The sequence below is a fragment of the Ictalurus punctatus genome, chromosome 6 (genome assembly GCF_001660625.3).
Source record: "Ictalurus punctatus breed USDA103 chromosome 6, Coco_2.0, whole genome shotgun sequence".
In the NCBI taxonomy this organism is placed as follows: domain Eukaryota; kingdom Metazoa; phylum Chordata; class Actinopteri; order Siluriformes; family Ictaluridae; genus Ictalurus; species Ictalurus punctatus.
Genome location: NC_030421.2, coordinates 1,815,440 through 1,832,757, shown reverse-complemented (window position 1 = coordinate 1,832,757; position 17,318 = coordinate 1,815,440). Strand labels below are relative to the sequence as shown.

Sequence of the window (17,318 nt, the reverse complement as noted above, 5' to 3'; positions counted from 1 at the left end):
ATTAACTGCATGTAATCCACAGCTCCAACGCTGGCAAATTTTTCTCGAGTAGAAGCACCATCATGAGGTTTTCTAACAGTGTCTAGACCCGTGGCTTTAAACAAAAGCACCTGCCTTCAAGCCCTGAAGAATCTGATCACTTTTTGACCCCCTTTCTGTCAAATGCAATATGATCAATTAATACAAATAAACAAATGTAAAATAAATAACTGCATATAAACAGCAAGCATTCAAATAATCTAATCACCATCTAATACGAGTCTTTTACCAAAATATTGATGCATGAATAGTTATAGCAGTAATTATTACATTAACCACTGCAAAAGAACTCCATTACATCTTTTTTGTTGTTGTTGATGTGGCAGAAAGCATGAAGCTTGGGCAGGGGTAAACATTCTCTCTAAAAATGTTTATAAATGTAAACATTTATTTTATTTCATTAACTTGTGGTCTGATAGTTTTGCCTAGCCACAAGATATTAAAAGGAGGTCATGAGACCATAACGTGTGCATGATATAGGATGTTCAGGATATTCTTGTAATTCACTATTTTGAGTTGCAAATGAATAAACTAGTGCCAGGATTTTCTTAATTCCTATTTGCTCGATAAAGAACACCCACAGGTTGAATGGTAAAGCTGACCGAGCGTTTACCTCTGCCCCGATCTACTCGGTCAAAGAGTTTGAGAGATAGATAGATAGATAAATAGATAGATAAATAAATAAATAAATAAATAAATATTTGGACTTTACAAGGATAATACAATTAGTTAACGCGGCATTAATCATGTCATATTTGTGTATTTAATACTGGCCTTGAATACAATCCCGTAGCTGCTGATGTATTTAAAGCCCCAAAACTCTTTTCTCAAGCTGATATCACGCAAGAATCATCATCTTACGTTCAAGGTCAGAATCGTACATGACTGCGACAAACTCCTGTTTTTGGCAAACTCGCCTTCTAGTCGCACGCAACTGTCTGAATAGCATTTAGGTCTGCAGTTATATGAGGTCTGCATACTGATGTGCATCTCAAGTTTCAAATATGACCCAGGATACTTAAAATTGATCTTTTTTTAAATAATAATAATAATAATAATAATAAAAAATGCGGCCATGGAGATCTGGCTTAGGCTCATAGTTAAATATGTGGTATGGAGGTAAAAATTCAAACACCAGGAGGTCAGGTAATGGTCAGTGAAGTCCTCACAGCTTACACACAGGATGATCTGAATTGCATATTCCTCACATCGCAACCTTAATTTGAAATCCGTGACTCTTTAGGGAGAGCGATTTAGTCAAAAGGAAACCAACAAGCACATGTCTCTGCGTATCAGATGGATCAGTCATAAATAGATCTGCTTAGTTTTCTCCGTTACATGTTTGAAAATCCGTTTATGTGTAGGAGTCCACGGTGTTGATGGGCATGCAAGCAGACGCCAGGTTCCATTGGCTGGACACATTTGTGCCTCTCCCGTCAAATATCCACCTGCGGAGATGCAGAGACAAGACTGTTAGCGTGCAGACAGACACAAAGCAGCTCTCAAGTTCATCTCCCTGTTACCATGCGGCAGCCATTTTAAACAGATGGTGCCCAAACAACCTGTCATGTTTACGGCTGCTGCCATAAAAGACAAGAGTCCAACAACACAGTCCTTCAGAGGCCCCCAGGGAGCAGCCAGGACCCCGTACACAGCTGCCTGGGGGAGCGGAGGGGTGCCAGCCCCGGTCCTCAAAACTCCTCTACCTATCCGGACATGCTACATTTACTGCAATTAAACAAGTACGGCATTTGAATATGCGATGACACCTCACAACCTGCTCAACGGGGCCTGCATATAATCGCGTCCCCGTGGAGCTGGAGAGAAATTGTCCGTGTCACTATTAATGAAGGAATTTGCATTGTGATCTTAATTAAGGAAGGTGGGATAATGAAGCTCACTTCTGAATTAGTTAATCGACAAAAACTTGTACAAATGTGTTTGCATGGCCTATAGGCATGGCCCACTGGTAATGTATATTCCTCCAGAGGTCGGCAGGGGTTACGTCACGTAAAGGTAGCAGCTCGCGAAAATAGCATGTGCCACTGGGCATATTTCCTTCTCCTTGGGTAGTCAAGATGGTAGGCTGACCCCTGCGCAGCCGTTGAGCTCTCACTGACTGTGTCTTTCCAAATGTCAAATAAAAAGTAGCTCAACACACACACACACACACACACACACACACACACACACACACACACACACACACACACACACAAACCCAAGTGTCCCACCTCACCACTTCCACTTACATCCACTAGTCATCAAGTCACGGATTTAAATCACAATCTTGCTCCTTTAGTGAGAAGTGTGTACATGTTTAATAGGCAGCACTTGAAGCCAAAGTGCAATGACACACTGAGCGTAAGTGCTGGCTGTGTGGCGACACAGTAAGCAGCTCAAAATGGCCTCAGCAGCTCAAAAGTCTCAAGTGGCCAATGAATTAGTCGCAGGCCCTAAGAGCGCCGTAGTGAGAACAGGGCAAAGAATTACGACACAATGGATTTCAAAGGAGGCCAACAGCTAACAGTCGTGTCAAAAAAACTCCAAGATATGGTACTTGAGAGGACAAAGCGCTCTGAGATATGGTACTCGAGAGGACAAGATGAAAAGAAAGCGTGAAACGGGGCAGCTTGGTTTCCAGAAACATTTCAGACAGTGAGAGTATAGTTCTAACATTTCGTCACAAAGTAAATATAATATCTTTTCACATAGCCGTACATCATCAGGATGGCTTTATACTCAGAGGACAATACAGCTCAATGTAAAACAGTCCATACACTGCAGACAAATAACTTTAATTTATAGAAACATGATATTTAGTGTATTTGGTCTGACCTTTCCTTCAACGCTAACCAAAAGAATCAAATGATACAAGTGGGAAAAAAACGTCAGTTTAAAAGTCACATCATTATACATTAACCAGCCACTTTAATAGGAACACCTGTACCCCTGCTCATTCACGCATTGATCCAATCAGCCAATCATGTGGCAGCAGTGTAAAGCATAAGGTCAAGAGCTTCAGTTCATGTTCATATATGACGTCTGAAAACTGTCTTTCGCAGTGATATTTATTGCTAAACGTGACCTATTAGCCGTAAGCATGTTCGACGAATGTGACTTGAAGTGGGCTTTGTCTGCATGTGCGTTGTGATTACATCACATGAGGTGTCTTGGCCCAAATCTGCAAAAAAATCTGTGGTCATTTTGAAAAATGACCAAAAGCGCCTCTGAATATTGCGGTGTTTGCTTGATTTTGCGTTAATTTTTGCAATTGGAAAAAACGCGAAATCCTGGAGGGACTGAACAAGGTGTTTCGGTCCATTGAACTGCCACTCACCGGGATGTGTTGAGCTTTTCTTACCGTTCTGTGCAATCTCCAGAATGTGAAAATCCCAGGATATTTCAGCCTGGAAGAAGTTTCTGAAACACTCAAACCAGCCCACCTGGCACCAGCAACGATGCCAGAGTCAATAACCGAGATCACATGGTTTTTTTCATTCTAATGTGTGATGCAAACATTAGTTTTTAAGTAGAGATTTTAAGTTTAAAACAGATTTTAACTACATGGGGTCAATTCGTTTTCACACAGGTGATAGGTGTTGGATAACTTTTTTTCGACTTATCTGAACTTATGTCCACTATGTTAGCGCTTGAGAGCTTTCTCTGTGGAAGACATCTTGGTCTCAAAGCCGTTAGCATTATTTACGGACGGGGCCTGCTGGCTGGGGGAGCTGTGTTCCACACCAAGCCAGTTGTGTCAATACAAGCCTGTGCTCGGACAAAGAGGAGCGTCGACTTCAAAACAACAGTAAAACTTGTGAACTTTACGAAACCTTTTGAGACCATGCCGTTTGAAGTCTTGGCATCTCTGGTTATGGGTGAGCGCAGAATGAATTCTGTTGCAACAAACCATCATCAGGGCCATATGATCCCATGATTGAGACCATGTGTGGGGCAGCATGTGGACAGCGCTTCCTGTGGGGCAGCTTATGCAGCTGAGGCTGCTCAAAGACACAGGGTGCATATGTCCAAACATCATGGCCATTGGACACTGTTCACACAAGCCAGCAAATACAAAGGCTACACAGAGAAGCACTGAAGAGTTCCAGCACTGAGACCCACAGATAGCAAACCAGTGGATAGTGCCATCAAAAAATGGAGGTTCAATGATTCTGATCAGGCTCACTAGACATCTCAATCTCATAATTATGCAATAATTTTTGCAGTAATTGTTACTGTAATTGCAACATTTTTGCAGATTTATATTGTAGACTAAAAATAACATTCAATATTGGCAAAGTACACACACTGTAGATAAAATTTCCACCACAAAAAATAGCTGCGTTTACATGGACGACAATAATCCACTCTTAATCCGATTAAGACCATACTCTAATTAAGAATTTGTGTGGTTACATCACGTTCGTAAACAGAAATAAGAAGACCTGGCAACTATATCGCATGTGCGGGTGAAGTGTTAGTAGCTTGTCCTTGCTTAGAATTTAAACTCGTCATCTCGATGCATTCTTTAATCTGGATAGTTCCAAACGCAACTATCGTTGACATCTGGGGAATCAGCTGTTGTCAAAAACAAGTAGCCTCGATCTTTCGAGAGCCTGCAGTCAAAAAGGGAAAGCGACGGAGCCCGTGCTAAAGGGAGAATAAATATCAGCATGGTTTTCGAGAGGTGGCGAAAACTCCAACATCTGAAGGGAGTGAAGACTGACGCACAGACGGCTTTTTTTGTTGTTGTTGAACAGGTGAGACCTGTGGCTCAATAGGTAGCTAGCTAGCATTAGAACACTTGTTTGCTTGATTCAGTTACGTATCAAGTTTACTGTACTGGAGCTAATATACAGCCCATAGGAAAACCTCAAACCGTCAGATTCATCTGCGTAGAGGAGCAGTTCTGAAGCACAACCCAAGTAAAAAAAATAACTCTGCAAATAACTTGCAATTTCAGGTTTCAAACAGAGATGGCGATAGAGAGACAGAATTTCAGTACTGCAGCTTTAAATCAACACTACAAGCACTTTATTTTAGGTAAAAGATCCAAACTAAAGGCACAAACGGAGTACGTTTAAGAGTACCATCTGAGTGACAAGGAATGGTACAGAGTGTGTAATGGGGTTCAAACTGGAACCCTTTTTGAAAGGGACTCTGTTGTAGGCCATGAGGAGCGTGAACCCTTTACAATTCCAGAAAATTTGCATCAGATTGCATAAACTGGGTGCCACCATGCCACGCAGCATCTGTGCTTTATGTTAATGATAAATACCTGTACTTATCATTACTTTGCTGCCTCACTCATAGACACGCATAAAGGTAGGTTAGAAAGGAAATTCAAGCAAAACCTCGGCTATGCTTGAATGTCAACCTGGTTCATATTCTCAGAAATGTCACGTCCATCAAACATGGTGATGTGAGCAAAGTATAGGTGCAGGTGTGAGGAGTTCATCATTGGACATCATTAGGTAGAGGCTATTGTTTTTGAGTATGCAAAAATAGTAGAAATGATAGTGTTTGGTGTTATTAAAGGCAGTGTCAGGGAGGGCAGGGTTATGGAGCAGACTCGATTGGAGGCAGATCAAAGGGGTGGGTGTGGAGAGCTTCTCGGGAGGGATTAAACCCCTCTCTGTTTGCATTTTCCTGCTGTTTTGCTTGAAACTTCACACACCTCCTTGCCGAGATCAACCTTGGCTTGTTATGACAACAGCCACAACAAAAAGAATAGCAGAATACAACTAAATCCACTATCCACAGTGACTTTGTAATGAACTTTTGTTCAGATGGCAGCTGACGGACGTGCTATTAGCCAGGTACCCCGAGCCCTGGCAGAACCCTACACAGCTGTGGTCCAGAATACTGACAAGCCACTGAAACAGAGACAGGTCAGAGAGAGGCATGCTCTGATGAGGCATTCCTCTCTGTGCTAATGTGAACTGAATGTTTGACAACCTGTCATGTGGAAAATGGCACAACATTAACGCTCCTCGTTGAGAAAGAGAGAGAAAAAACATGGAAGAATAAACAGATCATGTCGAAAGCAGTTAAAACTTGGTTCTAAATCTTAGTTACAAATGACCCTCACTCTCTATCTCTTTATGAAGAAAAAAGAACAATATAATACCATCCTATATATATATATGTATATATATATATATACACACACCATCCATCCATCGATCCATATACACCATATACACTATCCATCCATCCATCCATCCATCCATCCATCTTCTACCACTTACTCCTTTTCAGGGTCACCAGGAACCTGGAGCCTATCCCAGGGAGCATCTAGCACAAGGCGGGGTACACCCTGGACAGGGTGCCAATCTATCGCAGGGCACACTCACGCATATGTTTGGACTGGGGGAGGAAACCGGAGTACCCGGAGGAAACCCCTGCAGCACGGGGAGAACATGCAAACTCCACAAACACATGGCCCTGGCGAGACTCGAACCCCCGACCCTGGAGGTGTGAGGGGAATGTGAGATTCTGGTTCATGTTGTCATGATTGCGTCACGCAATTCCTGCATATTCCATGCTCCGATCTCCAGTTGTACCATATCCAAAAGGTGTTTTATTGGATTCAGGTCTGGTGACTGGGAAGGCCACTGAAGAACACTGAACTCATTGTCATGCTGGGATTGTTCATTAGAAGATATGCAAAGTGTTCCAAGACAACATTCCTCAGACCATTACACCATTTTCACCAGCTTGGACTGTTGACACAAGGCAGGGTGGGTCTATGGATTCATGCTGTTGGAACCAAATTTCATCCCTACCATGTGTGCACATCAGCAGACATCGAGATTCATCAGACCGGGCTAGGTTCTTCAAGTTTTCAACTGTCTAGGTGAGCCTGTGCCCACAGCAATTTCAGCTTTCTGGTCTCGTCTGACAGAAGTGGAACCTGATGTGGTCTTCTGCTGTTGTCACCCGTCACCCATAAGCAATGTTCAACCTGTTGTGCATAATGAGATGCTTTTCTGCTCACTACAATTGTACAGAGTGGTGATCTGCGTTAACATAGCCTTTCTGTCAGCTCGAACCAATCTGTTCGAACCCATTCTACGTCGACCTCTTTTGTCTACAAAACGTTTCTGTCTGTAGAACTGCTGCTCACTGGATGTTTTTTTTTCTTTCTTTATTGCACCATTCTGAGTAAACTCTAGAGACTGCTATGCATGAAAATCCCAGGAGATCTGCAGTTATAGAAATACTCAAACAAGCCTATCTGGCACCAACAATCATGCCACGGTCAAACAAAAATCTTTCCCCATTCCGATGGTTGACGTGAACATTACCTGAAGTTGCTAGCCTGTATCCGCATGACTTGAGCATTGCACTGCTGTCACATGATTGGCTGATTATATAATCGCATAAATGAATAGGTGCACAGGTGTTCCGAATAAAGTTCTCTGTGAGTGTATAGATAAAGATTACTGCATTTTTACAGATGAAGTCCATATTCGGGAGAATATTTGTATTTTAGTGCTCATTTTCTAATAGTGATAGGATTTTCTTTATCAATAAATGATTACTTTTAATATAACTAATTAGTTCATAGTTCTCAGACCAAGCACATTTGATGAGGTGTCCTTATTTATTCTTAACTTTTAATGAGTTTTGTAATGAGCTTTAAGGTAGGCAATGCTCCACGTACATTTTTGGTGCTTTCTCTGACGACAAAGGCCTTGGTTAAATTAATTCTAATCTGTTTAATTAGAGGCCATAAGATTTCCCTGAAGAGTTTGATGCACAAAATCTGTCATTGGTTATTGCTTGTTGCTAAGCAAGATTAGAAAAACTAATTTCACAAGTAATTGTGAACACAACAAAACAGTAAGAGCAATATATATATATATATAAACTCTCTCTGGATTTCTGTCTGATGGCTGTCCATGAAAATGTTTTCTCAATCTTGAACACTTTTTCCACCATTATGTAGACACATCCGCACATCAGACTTAGCCTGCTGCAATATAACGTTTACGGGCGTAAAAACAGGCCAAAAGCAACGACAAAGGCATGCTCTAGTATGGGATGTTTAAATACTAAACAACATAGAGAGCGAGCGTGTGATGTAGAGCCAGTTTCTCGTATGGTAGTATGGACAATAAAGTGCTATGCATCACACACTGATGTTATTGATAGTGCACACTGCAGGCCAAAAGGTGGTCCTTGTATGGGTCATGCAGCTGCACACACACTGTATCTGGAGAAGGGTATCTCGCTCCATGATGCACTTCAGCTATAAATCTCTATTGTGTTGCATCATGCTTGCTCATAAACTGGTTTAACAATTGCAAGGAATATTGTTTCGTCTGCAAATTATACTCAGGCTAAGCTAGTGTCGACGTATTCGAGGCTGTAAGCGGATGCCTCCGCGTGCCGGACCGTTTTTACATGCCAGTCTTCTCTGCTGGTGGGATTACACCACCCCTGCCAAGCTACACTTACTGTCGTTAATGTGACATAGCTGGCAGTCATTTACAAAACACCATTTCATGGGCTTGGTGACAGCTGACAAACCAAAACAACTTGTTTTGGTGCGCTGACATTCTTACATGCATAAATGTGCATACCTAGCCCAGTTTGCAGACTTGAAGGTACAAGTGTGACTGTGTGAAGGAGTGTGGTAGTGACTCAAGGGAGTGAGGGATTGAATATGAATGGGAGGAATGTGTCAGGAAACAAGGGATCAAGGATGGATGGATGTGCAGGGAGCACAGGGGGCTGATGAAGCCAGGCAATGGACTGGAGGTTGATGCGGAGTAGGAGACAGCCACGGTCACTGCCCCCCATCCTCCAGGCCGACTGACTATTCCCACCACCTGCCGAGCAGTGGCGACTTGGTGAAACAATGCCTGCATTATCCACCATCTCTCCCTGGCCTCCTCACCACTGAGTCACTAACAGGCCATGTATAGCATGCTTATGGCATCATAGCACCAGCCAATTAACACTCATTCAAGACACACACATACACAAAGAGGAGTAGGAACAGAATTTTTTCCTCAATGCACCCACCCTGGACCCTTCCTCTCGTTATAATATCTCCAAAATCTGCTTAGCTTCCAGTGAAGATGTACCCTTCGTTTGTCCTTAATTCTGAGATATTGCTTTGGTTGATTAAGAAACACAAACACGATCCATTACTGCTCCCTCCGCACCTCGGCTGTTCCCACATGCTTGGAGCAAGCACATTAGGAACCAGCAGCCATTTGTCTGCAGATATTTCACCAGCTTCTGGGAGGCTCTGCTTAGGATCAAGTTCCTTCGAATCTGTAATAACTGCATGTGACCTAAACTAGGTCATAGGCAAATTTAGAGCTAAGCAAAGACAAAGACGATCATGCCAGTTAAAAAAAGAAGAAGAAGAGAGTAGAAAGAAAAGACTTTTGATTCACATTTCATGACCCTAAACATGATGATTTGTGTCATTTAAGTTTCACTGCTCTTCCCAGCAGTATAGTTTGTCCGGGCGAACCGTTTGAAGTCAGCTAGAATTACTCATGACACAATAAACTACAACAATGCTTCCAAGACTACCAAAGATTTTAAAGGGCAAACCAGTCAAGTGTAACAAAGTCCACTGCATCAGACAAAGCTTCCACATTAACTGCACTGTCTTAGTACTCAAAATAAGATGCAAATGAAGAGTCAGTTAAGATATAGTGTGATAGAGTGTCTCTAACGATGTAACGCTCCAGTCCACACATCAAAGCTCGCATCTTCTCGTCCTAGATCTGGCATAAGTCTCTGGCGTTGGACGCATAGATAATGCATTCGGCGACACGGCAACAAGGCCGGGTTTAACGCTACTGCTGGAAACCACTTTGCTAATAATACACCTATAGTCAGATTATTTATTCACACCTCTTAGCAAATATACAGTAAGGATCAGTTTCTCCTTGTGCTTCCGGAGTAGTGGATAGTCCATGACAATGACTAGCGGCTGGAATGGCTCCAGGTCCTTGACCCCAGCCCTGGGGAGACAGCAGGGCAGCCTCCTCTTCCTCAACTCTACCCTGTTTCTATCAGACACAATGCTGGCACTCTGACAGTGGCCTCATGTTCGGGACAAATCCATCATTCATACACTACTGTAGGACTTAATGGGACAATACAGGAACACAAGACAATACCGATAGTTCTCTGATTTGCACTTATCAGCACAACAAATGGATTGTCGGAGCAAATCCAACAATCTAGCATTATCCATCATTTACTTTCAATTTTCACATATGAATGCCAAATATAACTCCATTATAGTATCAATACATTATAGTAACGTCGTATTTTAAACCGATACCGAAACAGATAGCTTGACAGAAAGGCTCTTAAGGTATCCGTTGGAGTCTAAAGGTGTGTTTCGGGATTGTGATCCTGCGCAAAAAAAAAAAAAAACGACGACGACAACAACAACAAAAAATAAAAACACTATCACACAAGGAGAATGTTTTAGAAGAAGGACAGATATTAAGCTTGTGGAGCAAATAAAGTTCATTAACATGGACGTGCATCACTCATTCATTCCTGACTGCCTGGTCAGGGTTGCGGTGGTTTAAATTAGATTTAGCTGTATTTATATATTGCGAAAGAGAACCAGCTAAATTCGTTAGGTATGCGGCCAGGTAGGCACACAAATAAGAGGCCAATATTGCTAAAAATATCTGAATATCTACAGATACAGAATATTTGGAGCACTAAATAGATACAGATACAAATAGCGGCATTGTGTTACACCCTTTCACCTTACTTCTGGTGTTCAAGAACATATACAAAGTTCATATCTGGACTCATTTCACTGCAGCACTGGAAGACATTTATTATAATAAACATTCCTAAGAGCATTTACAGATTGGCTTTCCTGGCAGCTGCCCAGGCTATTGTGAAGGCAGCATGTGACGCCGGCTGCTCGGGACTTCATCCGCAGTCAGCTTAGTGTGCAATCAGCCAGATGAGGTGTTTAAGATGGGCAGGCGTAAGGCTGGCCCAGTGAAACCCACACCGTCACACTATCTCCCTCAGGCAGTCCATGTGGTGCCTCTGTAAAAATACTGTCTTTGGCAGACAGCCAGTGGGTTCAGACCCCTGTAACGGCTACGGGTCGTGCCCAGTGTAGGCGGGACGTTAAAACAGTGCATACATGCCATGAAAAGGTGGGGAGGAGAGGCAGCCGGGATGCTGAGAACTGAGAAGTTTAGTGAAGAGCCATTCACCATCGTGCTCTCGGCTTCCGTAATTCGATTGGCTGGAACGTGTCCATGTGGCATCCTCGTTCTAGAGCCTTGCTGCACAGACTGACAAACACTTCCACGGGGGGTGAATGGAGTGGTGGTACATTTTCTGTAAAGTTGAGCATCTGTGATATTGGTGTGCTTCATGGCACAGATTTTTTGAACAAACTGTCCACAAACTAGCAGTGAGAAGAGCGTATTGACATGTAGCATTCGTTAACTGAATTTGAGCTGAAGCAAAGCCATGTTGGGGGGAGGGAAAAGAAAAAAAAAAGAGCTCACACGTTGTCCTTGCTACGGCTTCACAGGAGAGGCCAGTCACACTGCTGCCCACTCAGTGGCCAGTGATGCAGTGAAGAGTCACAAATGAGTCATACTTCAACAGAAGTGCCAAGAAAACTGAATGAATGAGTCTGTGTGCTTTTTTTTTTTTTTTAATTAATTAATTCAGTAGCATGTTTCAGCTTTCAAAAAAGGAGAAAAAAGAAAACAAAACCCCACAACAACATAAAAACATTAAGAAACAAGGCATCAGAGACATTATCCAACATCTAAGCGTACCGTTTGCTACATGTCGTATTAAATATGTCTTGTTAAAACACCCAGTCATGTTAAACACACTTAAGTGTTTTGGGCAATTTATTGGAGCAATTGAAAGGAAAAATAGAGGGACATGTTGACATTGTTAATAGGCAATGCGTCATTAAGGAATTCTTCTTCATAACTTGCACAGTGGGGGGGCTGAAAAATGATCAAGAATAATGCGGCATGCTTTGTAGTCACCGCAGTGACTTTGTGCATACAAATCCTCAATGAAGGGGCGCGCAGACAGGATGAGAGAGAAAGAGATGGGGGTGGGAGAAAGAGAGATAGAGAGGAAGAAGGGCGAAGAGAGAAGAAGAAAAAAAAAAACAGAAAGTCTGCCATTCATGTGAACATAATTCAGAGAATTTGCAGGGTGAGTGAAAAAGATATTTTATGCAGGCACATAGCAGTATTCAGTGGGGGTAGACTGAAGCAGCTACATGGAGACTACAAAGCCGAACTCCTGCGGTTCATGAATAAGTTGAGGAAATGATCAGAAAAAAAGCAGAGCGATGTTTAGACAGATGGGCCACTTAAAACGGCCAGGACAGAGAGAGGGGGGGAAAAAAGTGCTTTTAATAAAACTTCAGATTCACCAAATCATTGATCTTTCTTCTTGCTCTCTATCCCCCAAGAAAGGTGAGAGCAAATGTGATGTCTTACAAGTCTCTATCGAAGAAACTTGAAGAAGTATTAAAAGAGACTGCTGCTTGCCGCCCCTCAGACTGAATTAAATTAGCATCATAAAAGAAAGAGGGAAAGACAGAGAATCAAATGGGGGGGGGGGGGGGGGGGACCAATTTTTCTTTTTCTTTTTCTGTTTCTTTTCTTTGAAAAATAAATAAATAAATAAATAAATAAAAATAAAATCTGAACAAAGTGTCAAAGAAAATACATTTCAAGACATTTTCATTTATGGGCTGTGAAAAAGGGATGTAAGCATATCTCAGAGTAAAACATGTTGCCCGGTATTTAATTGATAAATGTTTTTTTTTTTTTTTTGTGTGTGTGTGTGTGTGTGTGTGTGTGTGTGTGTGTAGAAATGCCAGTGATGAGATTCTGCAAAATGTTTTTCTTCCTCAAGGCCTTTAATGTAATATCAAATGTAGACTTGCTGTGGACAAGATGATATTATAAATTCAGGAAACATGTATTATTAATGACAGGCTCTGTATGAAAAAAAAAAAAGATATTTGATGCGCATGAGCAAATGAATAATAATAATAATAATAATAATAATAATAATAATAATAATAATAATAATAATAATAATAATAATAAGAGGAAGAAGAATGATATATACACCGAACTCTTCCCCAATAATAGGCATTAATGTAGTCCACTCAGAAATAATCTGGAACTGAACATGGAAGAATAATTACTATAAGAAGCAGTTCACAAAAGACTGAATCAGATCTTTAGAAGAGCCTTGCTAGCTGAAACAGCTTGATGCGCCGTTTCTCCAGAATTCACTATTAACCCCTTTAACATCCACAGGCCCCGCTCCAGTCTGCTACTACACTCCTATTTAACCAGCACCCGTTCTGCTTGGCTGGCGAAGGGAGAAGCAAATCAGCTCTGTGGATGGGTTTTTTTTTTTCTTTTTTTTTCAAATCAGATTAATCAGATCCCAGGAAAAATAAAAACAACATTTAGTAGACAGGCTTCCGGTTGGAATAAAATTCATCAGCAGCTTCAGTACACTAAAGCGGGCCTTGAGGTGAGAGTTCAGCAGTGAGATAATACACTTAATAGCAAGAAGCCTAAACATAGGCAAGGCTAAAATTAGCCTGCTTGCTTTCATGGTTATTTACATTAAGTCTAAATTAGTATTCTTAAAGGGTATTAAAGTGCAGATTTTATTTTATACCAGGAGAGCACAAAATAGCTCTGGAAAAATACTTGTCCAGTAATTAATTCTAATTTATTCGCATATTTGTGAAATGGAGGAAATCCCAAACCCTTCCTTTCCGGTATTTTTTATAACCTGTGAATCAGTTACTGAGTGGTGACATCCAGATGTGCTGTCTTTTTTGTTCATAAATCGAGGCACAAAAGCAGCACCTACAGCATGGCGAAGTTGAAGAGGGAAAGCAGGAGTCACACATAAGACTTCAGTCACTATCAGAAGAGTTTGCTTTGAGGTAAACATGCCCTGTCCTGACCTTCGGGAGATTGCGCGATTGTGCTGGCCTTGCCATTAACGCCAACACCTGCGTTCCAGGCAGGGAACAGCCGGCAACATCCGCAATCCTCGTCTCTATAGTTCAGCATTGATTTCCATTTAAGCCTGATACAGCTGCTACACACCTCTGGCCCCACTCCAGGCAATATTTATCCAGTGGCCAATAGGGGACATCCTATTGTGGGGGCTGTGGAGAGACAAAGACAGACTCAATGGCGGAGAATTGCCCAGCGCGTTGACGCAGGACTGTGCCGAATCCTATTCATTGGAGACCATCAGGGGAGCTGGGCAGCTCTGTCTTACTCCTTTTTCCCCTCCATCTCTCTTTTTTCATCTCGCTGGTAGGTTTAACACTCTTACAAATCTGTTGTATTTCTTTATATTTCAAACTGAGAGCAGAAGTTAAAATTAAATAAATAAATAAATAAATAAATAAAAAACCCAAAACATCCCAGTTCTAATAATCAGATGCTACTAAAACAAGGATTTCTCACGCTACCACACAGCCCAATAGTGAACATCCGCAGTGGACATACTCAGGACCTTAAATTGCTGTACCTGTGGCCTGTAACCCTTTCTGCAGTGTGATGAATGCAGAGACGCCTGGCAGAGACCACAGGCTCTCCAGGTGGGCAGTGGGAACACACTGAACTTTGCCAAGGAATTTTGGGGTCATAGGTCAGCCTGCAGGGGTCAAGTAAAATGATGCGTGTTGTTAGTTCGCAGCACTAAAGATTGATGCACTCCTGCACTATACCAAAATGAATTTTCCAGTCTGGAGCTGCAGGGAGTGCGGGGCCGCAGGAAAGCTGGCTGAAATGTAATCAATAGCGAAACAAAGATGCTCGAATTGGCAGAGTTTGTGGCAAGCACCAGCTCAGACTCGAAAATGAGCTTTAATGGAAGCCATGGTAATGGCATCAGTGGGGTGGAGAGCTGTCTTATCAGGGCCTGGCCAATGGCTGCCAAGCTCCGTCCCACCCCCAGCGCGTGAGAGGCTTAATTGAGAGGCCTCCTAAAGAAACACTGTGCTCACATCTGCACACCGAGCTAATCAACCTGGCCAGCCGGGAACAGACAGAGCTTCAGAGACGCACAGTAGTAACCAGAAATCCTTCAACACACACCACATGCAAGACCACACCACCACTATCACCAACACCAACCACAACAACCACCAAACCAACTATTACTACTACTACTATTATTAGGGCCCGAGCACTGGCGGTGCAGACCTTGAGCTGCACCGGAGGCGCTATAGCCCTACTGTTTTTGGAATGTTTTTTCACAATTATTATTATTATTATTATTATTATTATTATTATTATTATTAATAATATTTATTTATTTATTTATTTTTAACTCATTCACCCATTTTTTAGGCATTTGTCATACATGAAAACTCACAAAACTTCGCACACACATCAGAACCGCGTAAAGTCAAAAAGTTATGTAGCCTTTAGGCTTGGTTGTGGTCGAGGAGCTCTACAGCGCCACCAAACGCAGTCAGTGGCTGGGATGAAGTTGCTCAGAGGTGCACAAGATTTGGTATGGTTATTGATCTCATCATGTAAGACAAAGTTCACTTGGGTTTATTTGACTCCACCTAACAGGAAGTCAGAAATGTTGGATAGAATTAGGATTTGAAAATTTTCCCGTGGTGTTTTGAGGGGCTTACGATGGCTGGAAACTTATGAAAGTTTAGAGATACATTTGTCTTAGGATATCTTTTGATTTATTATCGTAATTCGACATAAACGTGGATTCCAAAGCACCCCCTAACATTTCCGAATGAGTTTATCGCTGAGGTTGCCCCACAGTTTGTCCGATTATCACATGTTTTGGTGGGGACATTGTTCTCATCATGACAGACAATTTTCCCTTTGGCTTGTATTCGCTCCGCCCAACAGGAAGTCGGACATTTGGTTCGTTTGCTCTGGATTCCGAAATACTCCTCGTAGGGGATTTATGTGACAGGCACCAAACATCACCAACATCCTGCCACTGAAGATGTTAAACTGACAGTGAAGTTGCTAAATTGTGAAAGGATTTTTGATATATTTCGCACGGTGTTGCCATGACGAGGCGATAAACTTATGATATAGGAAGAGCTCATATCTTTGGTTTGCAATGTGTGATTTAGGTCAAAATTGAGATTTATATTTGGTATTGGGGGCTGAACACATGGATGTGACTAATGTGGGGCACGGTCGTAGCGCCACCAACTGGCAGCAGGAAGTGTTGCAATAGTGATCATATCTTTGCTGTGCATTGTGTGATTTAAATCAAAACTGAGATTTTTATTTGTCACTGGGGACTGATTAGATGGATGTGACTATTGCACCAGGCTTTAAAACTGAGACCTATGTTTACCGGTTTGCTTTGGCTATGACATGCAAGGGCCCTATGTCCATCTGTGACAGGGAGAACTCTCGTTATTATTATTATTAGTGATTTTTTTATAGCCACATTAATTCAACTGCACTATTTATTTATTAAATAAAAACTAAGTAATTGTACAAAATATGACAGCCTAAAACAGGTTCTATGTTGCCGTCTTCATCCTCAGTTTCTAGTTGCTCTGCTCTGCAGAGCCTTGTCTTAAACACAGGAGGCCCATGGAGCTTGTAATGCATAGTCAAAGCCAGCAGTCATTGATCTGACCATTTAGCAAAGAACATTACAGGCACACTCTGATTCAGAAATCAATGGGACACCCCTAAACATCTAATATGGGGAGTAAGACTGATTTGTATGTGTAACAACACATAACTGGACAAAGACGCAAACAAACAGAGGAGCACAGGTTAAAAAAAACAAAAAAAAAAACAAGATAAGATGGGACACATTACAGTAATTACACAGTTCATGGAAAATTTGTACAGTTATCCCAATACATCCTCATACTGTGTGCACCTGAACATGTCTAAAGAGCTAGAAATGAAAAAACATTATGGATGTGCTTCATAGTCAGGTTCTATCAGATTAGCCATATTTTCCATAATGAGTGTTCTCCTCCATGCGGTAAAGATACGGCTGATTGCTCCACTAAACCAATAACATTCATGTATACAGTGGCATCTGTGGGATGTTATGACTTGAAAGATGTGCCACTTAAATCTATTAACATGCAGAACAAACAGCATCGTACAACACAAGAAGCAGCCGAACCCTCTGAATGCTCTCTACATTGGTACATCTGAGCCTCAGATCAAAGGCGGCATCTACAGAAAAATTCAACAAACACAGACTAATAC

General features: G+C 41.8%; 1 long non-coding RNA gene across 1 annotated transcript in view; it reads right to left on the bottom strand.

The window, feature by feature from the left end:
• Positions 1-1,256: 1,256 nt before the first annotated feature.
• LOC108266277 (uncharacterized) overlaps positions 1,257-17,318 on the bottom strand; it is a 39,030-nt gene continuing 22,968 nt past the window's right edge. Inside the window, exon 3 of the long non-coding RNA XR_001812851.3 lies at positions 1,257-1,487. This is a non-coding gene — a long non-coding RNA (uncharacterized LOC108266277). The remainder of the gene's footprint in view (positions 1,488-17,318) is intronic.